The following is an 18,388-nucleotide window of genomic DNA, read 5'->3' as shown; positions in this document are numbered from 1 at the left end:
GGATAAAAACAAGTTCCACTTTTACAGCTTAACTTGTTTTTATAAAGATTTTATTTTTAAGGGTGCCTAGGTGGCTCAATCATTTAAGCAACCCACTCTTGGTTTCAACTCAGGTCATGATCTCATGGTTCATGGGTCTGAGTCCCACATCAGGCTGCGTGCGGGTAGCACAGGGCCTGCTTGGGATTTTCTCTCTCTCCCTCCCTCTCTCTCTGCCCCTCCCCTGCTTGTGCATGTTCTTTCCCTCTCTCTCAAAATAAACTCAAAAAAGAATTAAAGAAATATTTTATTTTATTTATTTTTTAAACATTTATTTATTTTTGAGACAGACAGAGACAGAGCATGAACAGGGGAGGGTCAGAGAGAGGGAGACACAGAATCTGAAACAGGCTCCAGGCCCTGAGCTGTCAGCACAGAGCCCAACGCGGGGCTCGAACTCACAGCCCTCACGGACCGCGAGATCATGACCTGAGCTGAAGTCGGCCGCTTAACCAACTGAGCCACCCAGGCGCCCCGAAATATTTTATTTTTAAGTAAACTCTACACCCATGGGGTCTTGAACCCACAACCCCAAGATCAAGAGTTGCGTGCTCTGAGTGAGCCAGCTAGGCACCCCCGCAGCTTAACTTTAACAATAAAAACCCATTTCACCAATGTGTGACCAAACTATACTTTTTATATTTTAGGATAAATCACTTGTACAGTTCACATGCATTATTTTTTTTAATCTTAGTTTAATTTTAACCAAAACCAAAATGCCCCAGGAGAAAGTCTTTCAGTGATTTTCCAATTCTTATGAGAATTGTTCAGATTAGAATATTTAATTACTCTGATAAGAGTAGGGTAACTGTTTGGACTCTATTAAAAGATAGAACTTAGTCATAATCAATAGTTCATATGCTTCATGGTTTATTTGGGGATTTCAGGAGGTGAGAATGGTGAGCCAGCAGGATGAAATCATGAGTATGAATATGCCTAGGGTGTGCTAGTAACTCTCTATTGGCCACCACTCTGGCCCAGCTCAATGCACCAAAGACTTGACGTCTATGGGTAGCATCACTGGGTTAATACAGGTAGGCCTTGGGCGCCCGGGTGGCTCAGTCGGTTGAGCGTCCGACTTTGGCTCAGGTCGTGATCTCACAGTTTGTGAGTTCGAGCCCCGCATCAGGCTCTGTGCTGACCGCTTGCTCAGAGCCTGGAAACTGCTTCAGATTCTGTGTCTCCTTCTCCCTCTGCCCCTCCCCCGCTCACGCTTTGTCTCACTCTGTTTCTCAAAAATAAATCAATGTAAAAAAAACTTTAAAAAAAATACAGGCAGGCCTCCAGGTGAGTTTGGCCAATAGAAGGCACTGAAAGAAGATCAAAGAGGGAGGAAAGAAAGTGGAGGGGAGCATTGCTTTCTTATTCCCTCTCCGCTCTGGGCTACAGATTCAGGCAGTGGCTGAAACCCTCCAGGCTATAGCTCCAGCCAGACAGCGTCCCCTCCCCCCCCCCCCCCCCCCCCCCCCCCCCCCCCCCCCCCCCCCCCCCGCGGCTCCAGGTCTCTCGCCGGACTTCAGTAAAGCTACCTCTTCTCTTTGCTCCTTTGGATCTAATAGTGATAATGGTTTTCTGTTGCTATTAGTTCCTGGGTGACAGGAACCGCATGTTACCCTTAACATTCCTCTGAAAATAATCCTTTCATTAGTCTTCAGAACCATCTGAATGGGCTCAGTTTCCTGCCAGACCTAAGAATTCAAACTATAGACTTGCAAAACCAGCAATCTCCCTCCTTAGCATATAGCAGTTATCATCACAATGGTTATTCATCTCCCAAAGCAACACCTTCAGACCTAGCCTTGCATGTAAGCTCTTACAATGCTCCAGCAGAAATGACACCTTTTAGGGGCGCCTGGGTGGCTCAGTCAGTTGCGCATCTGACTTCGGCTCAGGTCCTGATCTCATAGCTCGTGAGTTCGAGCCCCACGTCGGTCTCTAAGCTGACAGCTCAGAGCCTGGAGCCTGCTTTGGATGCTGTGCCCTCTGCCCCTCCCCCCACTTTCTCTCTTTGTCTCAAAAATAAGCAAACATTAAAAAAAAAGAAATGACACCTTTTAAACTGGTCAGTACAGGAGAACACTGGAGGGTGCTCTTGAAAGACAGCTGGCAGAATGGAGAGCCCAACGCAATTCTCTAGGCAGGAGTCTGTTACGTGTCAAGAAGAAAACGTTTGACGAAGAGATGCTACTTCCTCCTACTTCTCCCTGGGTTTCCTCTCACTAAGGGCGTGGAGTCAAAGTCAGCATTGTATTTTCACACAGAACACCAAGAAGTTGTATCACTGCCTGGGGAAGTCATCCTGTGTGGTACCTCACTTTGCTGGTTTCTCAGACCTGAGGATCTGCTTACCACTAGGCCAAGGCACACAGAAAGAGAGCCAACCATCTTGTATTACTAGCCACTTGCCCATGAGCTTTCCTTCTTTCGCTCTTTCATCCCAGGATAAATCTTTCTTCTACACTAAGGCAAAAGATGAGCAAGTTGAGAAAATTCTAATTGTTCAGCCTTGCCTGTCTCTTTAACAGATCTGACCAGATTAGCACTTTTCTTTTCCACAGGAGAGGACTGGCATATGCTTATACCATAATCTGCTCTGAGCTCCTTCGGATTCTTCTTTTATCAAGGCAACCGGATTTGAGGTTAGATGTTAATTGAAATCACCTGGGAATATCTAAACAAAGTTTTTTGGTTTTTTTTTTTAAGTTTATTTATTTTGAGAGAGAGAGAGAAAAGTGCAAGCAGGGTAGGGGCAGAGAGAGAGGGAGAATCCCAAACAGGCTCCGCGCTGCCAGCACAGAGCCTGATGTGGGGCTCCAACTCACGAACCGTTGAGATCATGACCTGAGCTGAACTCAAGAGTAGGACGCTTAACCGGCTGAGCCACACAGATGCCCCTCACCTGGTAGTATCTAAACACTCCACCTTGTTTCACTTAGTACAAGTAACCTGAAGATGACTATATTTCTGAATATTGGGACATTTTTTTGAACAAGAGTTGATTTAAAGAATTCTTCTAGGGGGCTGATAAGAATTGATGTGGCTTCTTTAACAAGCTACCCCACCAAGAACTCCAAATGTCTCCCGCTGCAACCAGTAGACATTCAGAGTTAACATAGAAGAGTTGCTAAGATAAAGACACAGGCAGACAGACAGTAGTCTGCAGAAAAGATGCTCTGCCTCACTTCAGCCAAGCCTAGTCCAGCCTAGTCAAGCAGCAAGATAGCTCTCTTCTCCCACCTTGGGGTGCAGGGGAGAAGCCTCTCTCTCCTGCCTTGGGCAACACCTAAGAGGCAGTGAGATTAACAAAACTTGATTCCCACTACATATCCATTCCTATCACTCATTAATTACCCTTACTTATAAACATTCATCCCAAAGGATATTTAATTGGGAAACTCTATAACCAGCTGGGTGGATCTACATCAAATATTAATAGTGGTATCTTTGGGTAGTGGAACTATGAGTAACTGTTATTTCCTTCTGTGTCTGTGAAGTTTTCTAATTTTTCTACAAATACCTATTTTTTCTTAGTTGTTCTAAGAGGGGGTTAACTCAAACACTTGATTTTTGCAATCAGGAAAAAGTTATTAACCAAAAACCCTGCAAACATTCAAATATTTCAGTTTTCCACGAGAACCAGATTTATATAATTTTTTTACGGAATTCTTAAAACTCAAAATCAAAATCATATTTTTTAGCTTGTGTGTATTTTAAGGTTTTCAATACTATACTTTATAACTTTTGTTTTAAAATAAGAAACCAGGGGGGCTTCGGTGGCTTAGTCAGTTGACTGTCCCACTCTTGATTTCAGCTCGGTCATGATCCCAGGGTCGTGGGATTGAGCCCCACATTGTGCTCTGCCCTGGAGTGTGGTGCCTGCTTGGGATTCTCTCCCTCTCCCTCTCCTCCTCTCCCCCTCTCGCGCTCCCCTCTCCCTCAATAAAATAAAACCATTCAAAATGTGAAAAACAAATGCTAAACTGGATTTAGCATGTAATTTTTATCCAGGACATATCACAACCTTAACTGAGATCATGTAGGCTCTTTTCATACTCTAAAGTACTAACACAGATTAAAAAAAAAAGGGGGGGGACTGTTTCTCTCTGTAAATACACCACTCAGATAATATCATATGTAGTTATATGGTTAAGAGACTACAGATACAAAGAGTAGCGTTTCTTCCACTACAAATGCTAGCCAATAAAAATTTTCCAGTCTACAGCTGATTAATACTTGATACCTGGTCTATGGAAAGGAAAGCTAATCATTGCTGGCTGTTAGCTAAATCAACAGACACACTAAGAAACCTGTGTCCTATCACATCATGACTGCTGTTTACTATGCAAACGGATTTTTCAGTTTAGCTCCATCATTGTTCTAAACAGAAAACTGCAATACTATCTTTTCTAGGAGCTACTGTTCTCATAATCTATAATAACTAAACACATATTACTCACTGTCTTGTAGTGATGAAATATATTCACACGGAATCTCAAAAACCATAAACATTTTTACTAGCTTCAGGAAGCTAGTAAATTTGAACAAGTGATTCCTTTTAAACTGTCCTAATGTAATGGCAAATGGTCTCTTTTCTAACTTCGATTTCCAAATGATTTATAGTTATAAGTACCAGAACAATAATAATCAACAGGATGGGTAGTGGAGGGAGTAGCAAATGGAGTCTTAAATATCTCCTTTCAAAGCAGCTAAGAAGAGCTATGTTCCAAAACACTAAAAATGTCTTTGTGTTCAGAATGTTAAAACTTAAACACAGCAGTGAACAAAATATAAAGAGATGAAAAGTATGCATTTTTCAATGAAGAACTTTGTAGGCACTCTTTTCAGGATTAAGTTCAAGGATTCTAAAGGTTCAAAATACCTGCAAAAATGAGGCAAACTAGAAATGCACGAGAAAAAAAGGCAGTCTCTGACTAGTGTTAACATGTTTAGAAGCTGTAGAAATCAGCACCTGAAACAAATCAGGAGAAGAGCATTTAAAAACTAGTGTTAAGTGTCAGGACAAGGTTCTAGAAGCTATGGAGAAAGTCTTAAGATGTGTCTATTTACAAAAAGTTCTGGCCAAATAAGAACCACCACATTACCACTATGACCGTGTTAATGGTGAAAACTACAGTGACACCTTACCAGCAAGGGGAAAGGGCCTAACATACAACCCTATTGTTAACAGAACACTGTCTAGAGACCCTAATTAAACAAAAGTGGCAAGTACTCCTCTCAAAATCACTCGTAGTGGTGGGCCTGAACAGCAGAAAACAGAGCAGACCGTTTAAAAGAAGAGTCCAGGGGCTGGGAAGACAAGTGACTACACCACAAGGTGGTAATTACACCGTGGTAAAATAAAAAAGGCCAGACTGAAGGGCTCCAAGAGGTACTTCAAAACCAGCTAATCTAATCGTGGCAAGAAGAGGTGGGACAAATCAGCTTCTCAACGGACTGTGGGGAAATAAAACACACTGGTCCTCCACGTCAAGAATAAACGAAAGGGAACTACCTGCATCACACACCAATGTCCCCACAGTAATAAAGGCCAAACATATATTCACCTAGCTCCAATTTATCCCCAAAACTTGAGAAACCACAAGAGAGGCTTCTTGAACAGTCCTCAGCAAAGGCATGAGTAGTCACACCTCGGTTTTCCTGCCAACAGTCCTTTGTTGCAGGGGAAATGGCTCAACTTTCCTAAAACCATATGCTTAGATGAAAAATAGGGAAAATACGTTTTTCTGACTTCAAATGGTTATTAAACAAAATAGGAATATATATGTATATATATTTGATACATGTATATTTGATACATATGAGTGTATATATATATGTGTGTGTGTGTGTGTGTGTGTGTGTAAAAACGCTCTGAATAAAAAATCACACTGCATTTGCACATTTTACTGCTAGAAACATAGTTTAACTTCTACGCTAAAGGCTATACAGATGTAGGTTGTTCCTTCAGCCCATAAGACCTAAATGTTTATTTGTAAGACCTAAAATGTTTATTTGTGGGGCACCTGGCTGGCTGAGTCGGTTGAGCATCTGACTTCCGCTCAGGTCATGATCTTGTGATTCGTAAGTACAATCCCCAACTCAGGCTAGCTGCTGTCAATGCAGAGCCTGCTTCAGATCCTCTGTCCCTCTCTATCTGCCCCTCCCCCACTTGTGCTCTCTCAAAAATAAATAAAACATTAAAAAAAATAGTTTAAATAACAAAAAAATAAAACACTTATTTTTAAGTAGCAAGGTTACAATGACAGCCAGTAGACACCTGGAGAAGACAGAAAAAGAAAAGCAGGGCAGTATGGGGAACATTTAGCACAGGAGCCAATAATGACATTTATCTGTATCCTAAGGGGATCACTATGCACTAGGTAAAAATGTTCCTAACAAGAACCCTGTAACCAATAAATGGTCAAATTACAGTTCATATGATTTTCTTTTAAAAATCAGGGAAATGATAGAAAAGATGACTATGCACAAAATGGATAAATTTGTTATTGCTCTTAGAATGATAAGCACTTATTACTAGCAGAAATGGAAATCGATGGTGAAGAGTCACAAAAGTACTTCTCAAACTGGGGTTTAAGAACCTTTAGAGGCAGGTGGGGTTGGGAGGGAAAGGGGTGAACCAGAGGTCATGAAGGGGTTGCAAACAGATGTGTTTAATAATGCACAAAGCGGCTCGTACAAATGTTCAGACAGTAGACATCTGTGGGTTCTATCAACTTTGCATTCACTCCCCTGCTGGGGAACACCGCCACGCCCCCCAAAAGCACCACCACCAGCAGGTAGTTTCTTGGTGAAGCAGGAACCAAGGCACCTTCCAGGATCCAGTCTGATCTCTCCGTAGAGAATGTAGTTAAAAAGAGTTAGACACGTTAATAAGTCCAGCACCCTGAGAAGACTGTCCACGGAGGCCTGCTGGTTCTCTATGGTCAATTAGAAGAACTACACCACATCCTTCGAATAGCCTCCTTTTTTGCTTCTAGTAGCCCGATTTTGTTTCTACTACTTACGATGGAAGACCTTTAACCGATCAGCCATGATTTTCTGTCTAGGAGAGTCTATTTTCTCAAAGATTTGGGGGGTAAAATGTAATTTGACAAGTAATTTTAAACTATTAGTTTTATGACAAAAACAAAGGGATGTTACCATGGAGTAGGCTACAGACTTCATGTAAAATTTTGAGATATTGGATTTTGCTTTTGAGATTTTTAAAGATATGCTTCTTCCCCCCCTCCTCCCTCTCCCTCTCCCTCTCTCCCAGGAAAGTTTCTTTAGCAATGGATTTAAGAAGCACTGATCCAGGGAAAACCTTCCTTAACTTTTAGGATCTGCCTCTAACTTCTTAAAGATCTAGGACAAGTTACTTAACCTCCCTAAGGCTCACTTATCACAACTTTAAAATGGAAGTAGTAATAGTACCTATCTCATAGAGGCGTTAGTTATCCTAAGAGATAACACAGGGAAGCACTTAACACTGTGCTTCACAGCAGAGTTTGTCAGTCATGGCAAACAAGGGCTAATGTACAAAAGCCAAGTGCATACTGTTTGCAAAGATGGCCACAACAATACCCCCACCCCACTCCTGCAGTCAGCATGACCTGTCATATGTACTCTGCAGCATCTCCCATCAAAAGGTGGTGCCTACTTTCAACTCTTGGATCCGGACTGGGCTTGTGGCTTTCCTTGATCAACAGAGTGTGGCAGAGTGACCCTGTGGGACTTCTAAGCCTAGGCCTCAAGTAGCGTTGCAGCTCTCACCTTCTTGAAACGTAACATCTGCACATGACGGTATTTACCTGGTCTTAGCTGCTAGGTCACGTGGTGGTCAGATGAGCTGTCCCAGCTAGATGCCTAGACCTAGAGATTCCCTAGACTAGCTCTGACTGGAGGCTTCAGAGGGCAGCAGCCACATTAGCGACCTCAGGCCCAAGAAGAGCAGCAGCAGAACTGCCCTACCCTAATTCTGTGTAAATAGTCATTATTTTAAGCCACAAAGTTTTGGAGTGGATTCTTCTTAGTCTATAATACATAACTGATATGTACACTTAGTGAATTACCATAGTATTTCTAGATTTTTTTATTCTACTCATTTCCTAAAATTCCCTACAAACAAACCCAAAGCCCCTATCTTTGCAAATAAGTATGTCACAGCCTGCTGTGGTTGTACTTCTCATTCTTCATCACCAGGTCAATGTTTCTAATTTCATAGAAACATTGAAATATATCTCAGAACTTGGGGGTTTAGGGTGGAAAGTAAAACATACCCCCAAACCAAAATAACTTAAGTGAAAATAAAGTGAAAATTTTCTAAAATTATCACAGGTACACCACAAAGATGCAGGTGCAAACACAGTTGAGCTAAAAATGAAGTAACTGGCTGAAAGAAAAAAAAAATGAAACAAAATTGCTCTGATTCATTCAATAATAGAAATCAAAACAGACTCTCCCTTCTAACAGTTTTTGTGCCTGGCATTTTCTTCAATATGCTTTATTATTACTATTTTAATGTTTATTTTTGAGAGGGGGAGCATGAGTGGGGGAGGGGGAGAGAGAGAGAGGGAGGCAGAGAATCAGAAGCAAGTTCGCGCTGTCAGTGCAAAGCCTAATGCGGGGCTCCAACTCAGGATCCATGACATCATGACCTGAGCCAAAGCTGACGCTCAACTGACTAAGCCACCCAGGTGCTCCTCCTTCCATATACTTTAAAGATGACCAAAACCTTCTTTTATTTATTTTTTTAAACGTTTATTTATTTTTGGGACAGAGAGAGACATAGTATGAATAGGGGAGGGTCAGAGAGAGAGGGAGACACAGAAATCGAAGCAGGCTCCAGGCTCTGAGCTGTCAGCACAGAGCCCGACGTGGGGCTTGAACTCATGGACTGTGAGATCATGACCTGAGCCAAACTCAGACGCTTGACCGACTGAGCCACACAGGTGCCCCCCAAAACCTTCTTTTAAAGGTTTGTCACTATGCATTGTCAACAGGAAGGAAATGCTTACTTTAGGTCACTATCCATTCACCAAATATTTATGGAGTACCACGTCTAAGCTAGTGAGCTGTTAGCCCCTGAACAACTTGATAGTGGACAGAGACAGCACGGGTAAAGGGAGCATGACATGACTAGGCTGAACCTCGATCACACTCGTGTCTTGGTCAAGGTACCTGCTCTGGTTAGAGGGTTTAGGCTGGTGAATGTGGCAAACAAGGCTCTGCCCTCATGCAAGCATGCCTCTAGAAGGAGAGAAATATTAGCAGCTGACATTATCATCACCGATACTATCACTATCATTACCATTGTTACCATGTACCTTTACCCGTCCCACCACTTCTTCCTCCTTAATGACTGCTAAGTATCTGGCACTCTACTAACCACTTGCTGCCTTCAATCTTCACAACAACTTACCAAGGTATTGCCTGCATTTCCATTCATTCATCCGTTCATTTGTTCATTCATTCAGTAAGCTCTACATCCAACGGGCTTGAACTCGTGACCCTGAGATCAAGAGTTGCATGTGTGCTCTACCGAGGGAGCCAGCCAGGCGCCCCTGTATTGCCAACATCTTACATATGAGGAGACTGAGGCCCTAAATGGAGAAAAGTAACACAGATAGTAAGTAGTGAAGCTCAGGTTTTAAATGCTACACTATACTGCCTCCGTACACACAAATTACTTATGATATTACAGGAATTTCAACAGGGGGAGAATCTTTCACAAGAAATGAGGCACAATGTACTATCATGCAAATGCGTTCAGTATGTTTCTTCTGAAAACTGTTATTTAATTCTGTATGGATTTTTTTCTGTCCTATTAGAAAGGTCTGGAAAATATTCTTATTAGCAAAATAGAAAGTATTTTTTTAAAAAAAAAACCAGAAAACATTTTTAGGATATATGAGAAAGCATATTTCACATCTAATACAACACAATGAAGGGAAGTAGTCAAGACAGTTCAATTAGCCACAAATAGATATTTTCATTGCTATATTTATTCTTCAGTATCTTTATTATTTTTCCTGATTATAAAAGCAAATGCTACATGAGAAAAATGTATTTTTTTAAAACACCCACAATCTTATTACCTAGAGATAACAAATTCCCATTATTTGGGATATATCCTTTCAGATACTTCCTTTTAAGTTTCTATACATGGGGTTTTGTCCACCTTAAGAAATCATACGTTAATAACAAAAAAATTCGCGCGTTACACATATTCTCATACTACCCTCTTCTTCCTAAACATCATTCTATGTCAATGAATATCGGCCTGCATCATCTTTTTTCTTTTAAGATTTTATTTTTAAGTAATCTCTACCCCAACATGGGGCTCAAACTCACGCCGAGATCAAGAGTTGCACACTCTACTGAGTAAAACAGCCAGACACCCCTTGCATCATCCCTTTTAATTTTTTTTTTTAACGTTTATTTATTTTTGAGACAGAGACAGAGACAGAGCATGAATGGGGGAGGGACAGAGAGAGAGAGAAAGACACAGAATTGGAAGCAGGCTCCAGGCTCTGAGCCATCATCCCAGAGCCCGACGCGGGGCTCGAACTCACGGACCGCGAGATCGTGACCTAGCTGAAGTCGGACGCTTAACCAACTGAGCCACCCAGGTGCCCCGCATCATCCCTTTTAAAGACTGCACAATATTTCACTGCATGGTTAGGTCCTGATAGACTTAATCAGTCCTTTCACAAGCATTTGGATTACTTTCTAAGTTTTGCTATTATTACTATTTTTTTAATTTTCTAACGTTTTTTTAATTTTTTTTTTTTAACGTTTATTCATTTTTGAGACAGAGAGAGACAGAGCATGAATGGGGGAAGGCCAGAGAGAGAGGGAGACACAGAATCTGAAACAGGCTCCAGGCTCTGAGCTGTCAGCACAGAGCCTGACGCGGGGCTCGAACTCACAGACCGTGAGATCATGACCTGAGCCGAAGTCGGACGCTTAACCGACTGAGCCACCCAGGCGCCCCTCTAATGTTTATTTTTTGAGAGAGAGAAAGAGAGAAAGAGCATGAGCAGGGAGGGGCAGGGAGAGAGGGAGACACAAAATCTGAAGCAGGTTGAGCCGTCAGCAGAGAGCCCAACGCGGGGCTCCAACCCAGGAACTGAAAGATCATGACCTGAGCGGAAGTCCGACGCTTAACCTAGTGAGCCACCCAGGCGCCCCCTACGTTTTGCTATTATTAAAAAATGGGGCAATGAGCAGTCTAGCACACACACCTATGTACATTTGACCGTTTCTTTAAGATAAATTTCTAGATGTGGACTTGCCATTTTATGACTTTGAATGCATATTGCCTAAATTGTCATCCAAAAAATATGTACCAAATTTGCCTTTAAAAAAAAAAAAAAAAGGAGGGGCGCCTGGGTGGCTCAGTTGGTTAAGCTTCTGACTTCGGCTCAGGTCATGATCTCACGGTTCGTGGGTTCGAGCCCCGCATCAGGCTCTGTGCTGGCAGCTCAGAGCCTGGAGACTGCTTCGGATTCTGTGTCTCCCTCTCTCCTCCCCTCCCCTGCTCATGCTCTGTCTCTCTCTCAAAAATAAATAAACATTAAAAAAAAAATTTATAAAAAAAAAGGAAACCCTTGGGCACCTGGGTGGTTCCGTCGGTTGAGCATCTGACTTCGGCTCAGGTCATGATCTCATGGTTCATGAGTTCAGGCCCCTAGTCGGGCTCTGTGCTGACAGCTCAGAGCCTGGAGCCTGCTTCAGATTCTGTCTCCCTTTCTCTGCCCCCCACCCCCACTTACACTCTGACTCTCTCTCAAAAATAAACATTTTTTTGAAAACTAAAAAAAGAAACCCTTAAATTCTAAGAGTAATATATTTTACTACTATCGAGATTAAATGGCAAAATATTTTAAAAACTGCATCTTATCGTTAAATATCTAAAATATTGGTGCATAACTGATATTACATTAAATTTATATTTGGAGGGGGGAATTCTAAATTGCCCAGTAACCTCTAGTGGTTTTATTTTTAGCATAATGTTGTTGTTTTGAAAAGTTAAACTCCAGAAAAAAAACATAGTTGGGGCAAAACAAGCAAATTAGTGGAGAATATTAAAAGGCAGAAAGGGAGGCAAAATATAAATGAATTAGTTACAGCAATTACCAGGTCACCAAATCTGCATCCGATACAATGACCAAGAGAGAAGGGTCAAGAGAGAGAAACAGGGAAACTAAAAGCAGCAGCCCTCAGCGTTGCAGCGATGGCCGGATGAAATTACACACAGACATATACATCTACATGCTCTGTACACATCAATCCTGGAGCTAGTCACCAGAGGTTAGAGCACAAGAGGAATCTTTGTGTGCTTTAGTTAACCAAACATCATGCAGAAAGGAGGTGGGGGAGTCCACATACAGATTTCCTTAAGGTAAGAGCATCTAGTCAGCAGATTGATGGCCTAGTATATTGGTTACATCCGTCAGGACAATGGGACAACAGGAACTTGAAGCATAAGAAAGCTCCAAAGGCACTGATTCCTCTCAAAACCATCACACAGGACAGGGGTCAAACATCAAGCACTATGGAAAGCTTGGCAAGGTAAGAACATTTTTAGCAATAAACAAAATTTACTGGTGATATAGTAATATACTGCTAAGAAGGGATAGGGCGCCTGGGTGGCTCAGTCGGTTAAGCGTCTGACTTCAGCTCAAGTCATGAGCTCACACTCCGTGAGTTTGAGCCCCGCGTCGGGCTCTGTGCGGACAGCTCGGAGCCTGGAGCCTGCTTCAGATTCTGTGTCTCCCTCTCTCTCTGCCCATCCCCTGCTCATGCTCTGTCTCTCTCTGTCTCAAAAGTAAATAAAAACATTAAAAAAAATTTTTTTTAAAAAAAGGGAAAGCCACACCCTATAACTGAGAACTAACCGGACGGAGTTTCATCCTGATAGAGGAAGACAGGGCCCTTAGGTAATGCTGCCATACCAAAAGCATAGAATACTTAAGGCAAATGACACTGTGTGCAGGCAGGGGTGTGGGGGCAGGGGGTAGCTTGATGATGCCACAAACCTATAGGACTTAGGAGTCTAACATTCTTCTAGGCAAGGGGTCAGCGAACCATGGGCTATAGGTCAAATCTACCCGCTGTCTGTACACACCATGAGCCCAGAATGGCTTTTACGTCTTTAAATGATTAAAAAAATAAAAACATATTTCATGGCACATAAAAATTATATGAAATTCAAATGTCAGTGTCCATAAAGTTTTGGTGGAACACAGCCACGGCCATTTGCTTATGTCTCTGGCTGCTTTCTAGATACACTGATAGAGTTGAGCAGGTATGACAGAGAGGATGGGGGTAGGAGAGGTGGCTGACAAACTGGAAAATGGCCTTTATAGAAAGTTTGCTGACCTCTGTTCTAGGCCATAAAACCATGTAGTTTTTTAATGGATCACAGCTCCAAACCTGTGCATGCTTGTTGGCTTGGCCCCTAAAATACCCAGGATTTAGACATAACCTGCCAGCCTAACAGAGAATGCAACCCCACTGTTAAGAACAGCAGACAGGTCCTGTAGATGCTGGGGCACCTACAGAAAGATTTCTGGCCGGGGTAACCAGAAAGATTTGAAAGGCTTTAATGAGTTGGAATTAGGATGGTCCCTAAAGGTTTACATGGGAATATTTTGAAAAACCATATTAGCTTTTCCTTTGAAAGACAAGAATGAAATCAGCCTCAAGATGCCTAGTACCTTTAAGATTTATACTAGGGGCCTAGGGCTGAGCAAAGCCTTTTGCTTTTATTATCTCATTTAATGGTCACCTCCTCCTGACTCAAAGAGGCTGGATGGCTCAAGCTGAACACAGCCAGAAAGCTTAGGAAATGGGAGTCAAACCCCATCACAGCTTGTGTCCATACCACTACCCTCACTTGACAGCAGGAGGCATGAAGGCTCACCACGAATAAATGAAAGGAAAAGACCACAGAAACAGTGGAAGCAAGTATGCTCTTATAGCCATGAGCATTATAAGTATTTTAATCACATCTGTCTTCTAACTAGTAACACCTTCTCTTCTTTCAGTGTTTAGAGATAGGAAAACATAATTCAGTTCTTCCAGACTCCTTTCCCTGGTGAGAAACATCAATGCAGGTACCCAGTTGTGGAGCCATTTTAAAGACGTCAGAATCAGGCAGCCAAAGTTACAGGTGTAATTTCCACTCATGAAGTCCCTGGAACACCTGTGAGGGTCACCTGTGAGGGTCCGTGTCAGGAGCAGAGGAGCAAACATTTTCAGAGGCAATGGACTAGAAAGTACATGTGCAGTTTCTTAGTTTAGATTTTTCATTCAAATTACAAATGAAGAGAAAAAGTTAAGCGGAATCTTACACAAGGAGACAGCTATGATATTGGTGGGCTGGCACTGTTTCTTTCTGCCCAGCACCCGTGTCCTCAATTTCACCAATCACCATCATCTTCCCTCAACCTTCCCCCAGACCTCTACAAGATAAGGACCACTTAACCCAAACTCGTTTTTGAAAACCTAATTTTTAAAAGATGTTTCAATTTATTAATATTTTCATCACACTTTGAGAAATAATATAGATCATTACCACATACCATGTTTAGACGCATTCATTCATTCATTCATTCATTCATTCATTCATTCAGGTGTTTATTAGTGTTACCTGCGCCTAGCTTCCAAGTCCTTCATACGGGCCAAGTGAGGGATTCAGAGTTTTTTACACAGGAAACTTCATGCCAGCCTCCCCATACCTCTACCGCATAGGCTTTACCCAGATGAGGAGCTGGGCGGTCAGGTAGGTTTCTTAGCCACACTGAATGAAAGAACCCAGATCTGAACTTATATCTGCCTGACTGAGAAACTGTTTTTCCCATCACGCTCTGCTCAGAATGCTTACCTCCCAGTCACGTTTCAGATTTGCTGGACAGCAATAAGAAAGTGGAGCTGGGCAAACCATTTGCTTCAAAGGCTGGTTGTCAAGATCAAATCTCTGCTTATTGACCATCAGTCTATCTGGTCTAAACTTTTAAATATAATTTTAAAACAGGGGCACTTAGGTGGCTCAGTCAGTGAAGTATCCTACTCTCGAATTCGGCTCAGGTCATGGTCTCACAGCTCATGGGTTCGAACCCCACGTCAAGCTCTGTCCTGACAAGGCAGAGCCTGCATGGGATTCCTCTCTCTTGTCCCTCCCCTGCTTACACGTGCACATGCTCTCTCTCCCCCATTCTCTCTCTCTCAAAAATAAATAAATAAACTTAAAAAAATAAAAAGAGCCACAATGCACCCAGGAAGAGCATGTCAAGCCCTTTATGTGTGTGAATGGTTTATCAACTAACAGGCAATGCTTTCCTGTGGCAACAAAGTGGGAAGTGTTTTTGTACCTCTAAGACCACTTGACTAGACCCAAAACAACTTTAAACATCAAGTACTGTGCACAAAGACCTACATTTTCTTTTTTCCTTTCAAGGATTATTCTCCCATTTTATTGAATAAAAACATACAGCTCTAACATTTTGGGGCCCTGGACCTCTTTTATAACACAACCACAGACCTTCTCCCTAGAAAGGCACACATACACAAAAAGTTTTGGTCACCACTATAGGAAATTCAGGAATCTCTTGAAGTCAATTCATGGATCCCTAGAGGTCCAAAGACCTCATGACAACCCGTATTCTAAAAGCATACTGCAGGAGCACCTGGGTGGCTCAGTTGGGTAAGCGTCTGACTACAGCTCAGGTCATGATCTCACGGTTCGTGGGTTTGAGCCCTGTGTCGGGCTCTGTGCTGACAGCTCGGAGCCTGGAGCCTGCTTCGGATTCTGTGTCCCCCGCTCTCTCTGCCCCTCCCCTGCTCACGCTGTCTGTCTGTCTGTCTCTTTCTCTCTCAAAAATAAATAAACTTAAAAAAATAAAAATAATAAAAAATAAAAGCATACTGCAGAAATGCCTACATCATTTCATAGGACCAGGGTAAAGACCTTATAGCCAGCTCTCTCATCATCCTTTATAATTTCAGAAGGCTAATAACAAATGAACACTCAAACAAACTTCCACAAGTAGACTCCCATATTCTCCAAGAAACCAGCAATCTAAGGACTTCAATAAAATCACCAAATCTAAAGTCATATAAATTCAAAGTCCAAATCAGTTTTGTTAGAGCTTAGAATCTGTTACTTCTTTCTGCCACAAAGATTTCCTTATAAAAGAAACATCAGTATGGCCTAAAGCTTAGTCCTTCCTACTTTAACACTCGTGAGCATATTAAGATATAATTATATGAAAAAAGACTACTTCTAAATTACTAAAACATGTCCTTTTACTACACATATGAATAAAGTCAATTAAGAAAATTCTCAAATGTTCATTTGCAAGATAAATTATGTGGTTGGCAAGCAGACTTTAAACATTTCATAAAGGCTCAAATTTTGACGTGTTGCCAACCAGGTGGGTCAAGAGCTTTCAGAAATGTTTAGTTGTAGGTATACCTCAAACTTTAAAGTCTTTCAAATGTCTCTTGGTCTTACTGCTTTATAAAATTTCTAGCACTGTCCAACATATTTTTAGTTACAAAATGAACTTATAAAAGTGGCCAGAACTCCACCCATGAATACCAGATAAAAGGTCTCATAAAAATTTAAGTTACAAGGGGCAGTGATACTCTCCTATCAACAGCACCAAAGATTATTTTAAATCACTTAAGATACTGTTTCAAAATCATTATTTGATAAGATGAAGTAACAAGCTGCTTACACAGAACATCATTTCACCCCCGACAATGATCTTTTAAACAGTAATGACCCTCACCAAAATGCAGTTGGGATGTATAATCAAGCGACACTTTCAATGTACAGTTTGTAGTCCTAAGATTTAAAGTAAGTCTTGCTTTGGTTAGAATATGTTCTCTCCTTCTAAAACCAAGAAAATGAACACAGCCTGAGGCCCGTGCACACTCAGCGGTTAAGTCAGTATTATTTTAAGGCCAGGGGAGGCTTTTCACCCTAGCGGAGGTCAAGTTATACCTCACAATCTTCAAAGTAATCTTTTTTTCCTTTGTGCCAAAAGTCGAAGGTGCTAATTCTTGAGAGCAAGGTTTTAGAGCATTATTAGAGTTTCAACTTCCTATATGTGAATAAAATTTTACATATACGGATCTCCAGCTAGGGATTAAACACACTTCACTGCCATACATTTGCATTTACAGCTCTCCCTCTTCGGAAGAACGGAGACAAAACAGGGAGAATGAACCCAAGTTTCGCAAAGAACCAAAAACAACCAAATCCAACCCACATAACTGCCTCAGCCCGGATGTGAAAGAGGCAGGGTACTTGGGGGGGGGGGGGTGGCAGGAAAACTGGAAAATAACTTCACGCTCAAGAAGATACCAAACCTGGGTTAAAACTCACACACACTCCTTCTGCCAAAGTGAATCTCCCCCGCTGGAGATCAAATCAGCAGTACTGGTTCTGGTTTTCCTCCAGCCTCTCCCCACCTAAATGTTGCCATTTACGAGAAACTCATCGAAGTTGAATCAAAGTGACTTTTGGGAAGAGATGCCAATATGATCTACAGAGTGCTCCGGAAATGTGTAACTCTACACACGAGGCAACGTTACTCCTTGGGCACCAACACCCACCCCCCCCCCGCAACTTCGCTTTCAACTTCCCCTTAAGATGCGGACAATCACAGAGACTTTTTTTTTTTTTTTTTTTTTTTTTTTTTTTTTTTGAAAATCGGAGAGAGCATTAAATAAAGCACCGCATCCAGGTCACCGATGGGCTCCCGGCGCCCGGGGAGGTCCGCGAGCACCGCGCTCCCCGGCCGCTCCGCCAACTCCTCCCGGAGGTCTCCAAGTTTCTCTTTCCCCACCTCTGCGAGCACCCGCCTGAGCCCGGGAGGGAAGGGGGCGGCCCCAGGCGCCGGAACCGAGCGACCTGGAACCCTGGGCCTTTGCGGCTCGCCGGCCGCGCCCGGCGCAAGTGCCCGTGTTCGAGACCCCGGGCGCGTGTGGGCGCCAACTTCGCGGGGACCATCGCGCCGTACCCCCGCGGCGCCCCTAGTCCTGCGCCTCCCGGGCCAGCCGGGTCCGGGCGTCCCCGCCACCCTCCCCGCCCCACGGCGGAGCGAGCCCACCCCCAGCTGCGGCAGCCGGGATGCGGCGGCGGGGAAGGGGGGGGGGGGGGCGGCGGTCCCCTTCCCCGGGAAGGCGCGGGGACCCGGAGCCGGGTGGCCCGCAGCCCCCGAAGCCCCCGGCGGGCGGCCGAGCGAGCTCACCTGGCGGCTGGCGGCGGCCTCCGGGGCGGCCTCTGGGCGTGGGCCGGGCGGGGGCGGCAGGGGGGGGGCGGCGGGGGCCG

At 43.1% G+C, this 18,388-nt stretch overlaps 1 protein-coding gene across 2 annotated transcripts in view; it reads right to left on the bottom strand.

The window, feature by feature from the left end:
- Nucleotides 1-18,355, bottom strand: part of ATXN7 (ataxin 7) — a 140,512-nt gene extending 122,157 nt beyond the window's left edge. For both annotated transcript variants that reach the window (XM_042979347.1, XM_042979346.1), the window contains exon 1: nt 18,309-18,355. The gene's annotated coding sequence lies outside the window, so the exon portion shown is untranslated. The remainder of the gene's footprint in view (nt 1-18,308) is intronic.
- Nucleotides 18,356-18,388: the final 33 nt, after the last annotated feature.

Source organism: Panthera tigris, chromosome A2 (genome assembly GCF_018350195.1).
Source record: "Panthera tigris isolate Pti1 chromosome A2, P.tigris_Pti1_mat1.1, whole genome shotgun sequence".
Classification (NCBI taxonomy): domain Eukaryota; kingdom Metazoa; phylum Chordata; class Mammalia; order Carnivora; family Felidae; genus Panthera; species Panthera tigris.
This window is presented reverse-complemented; position numbering and strand designations above follow the sequence as displayed.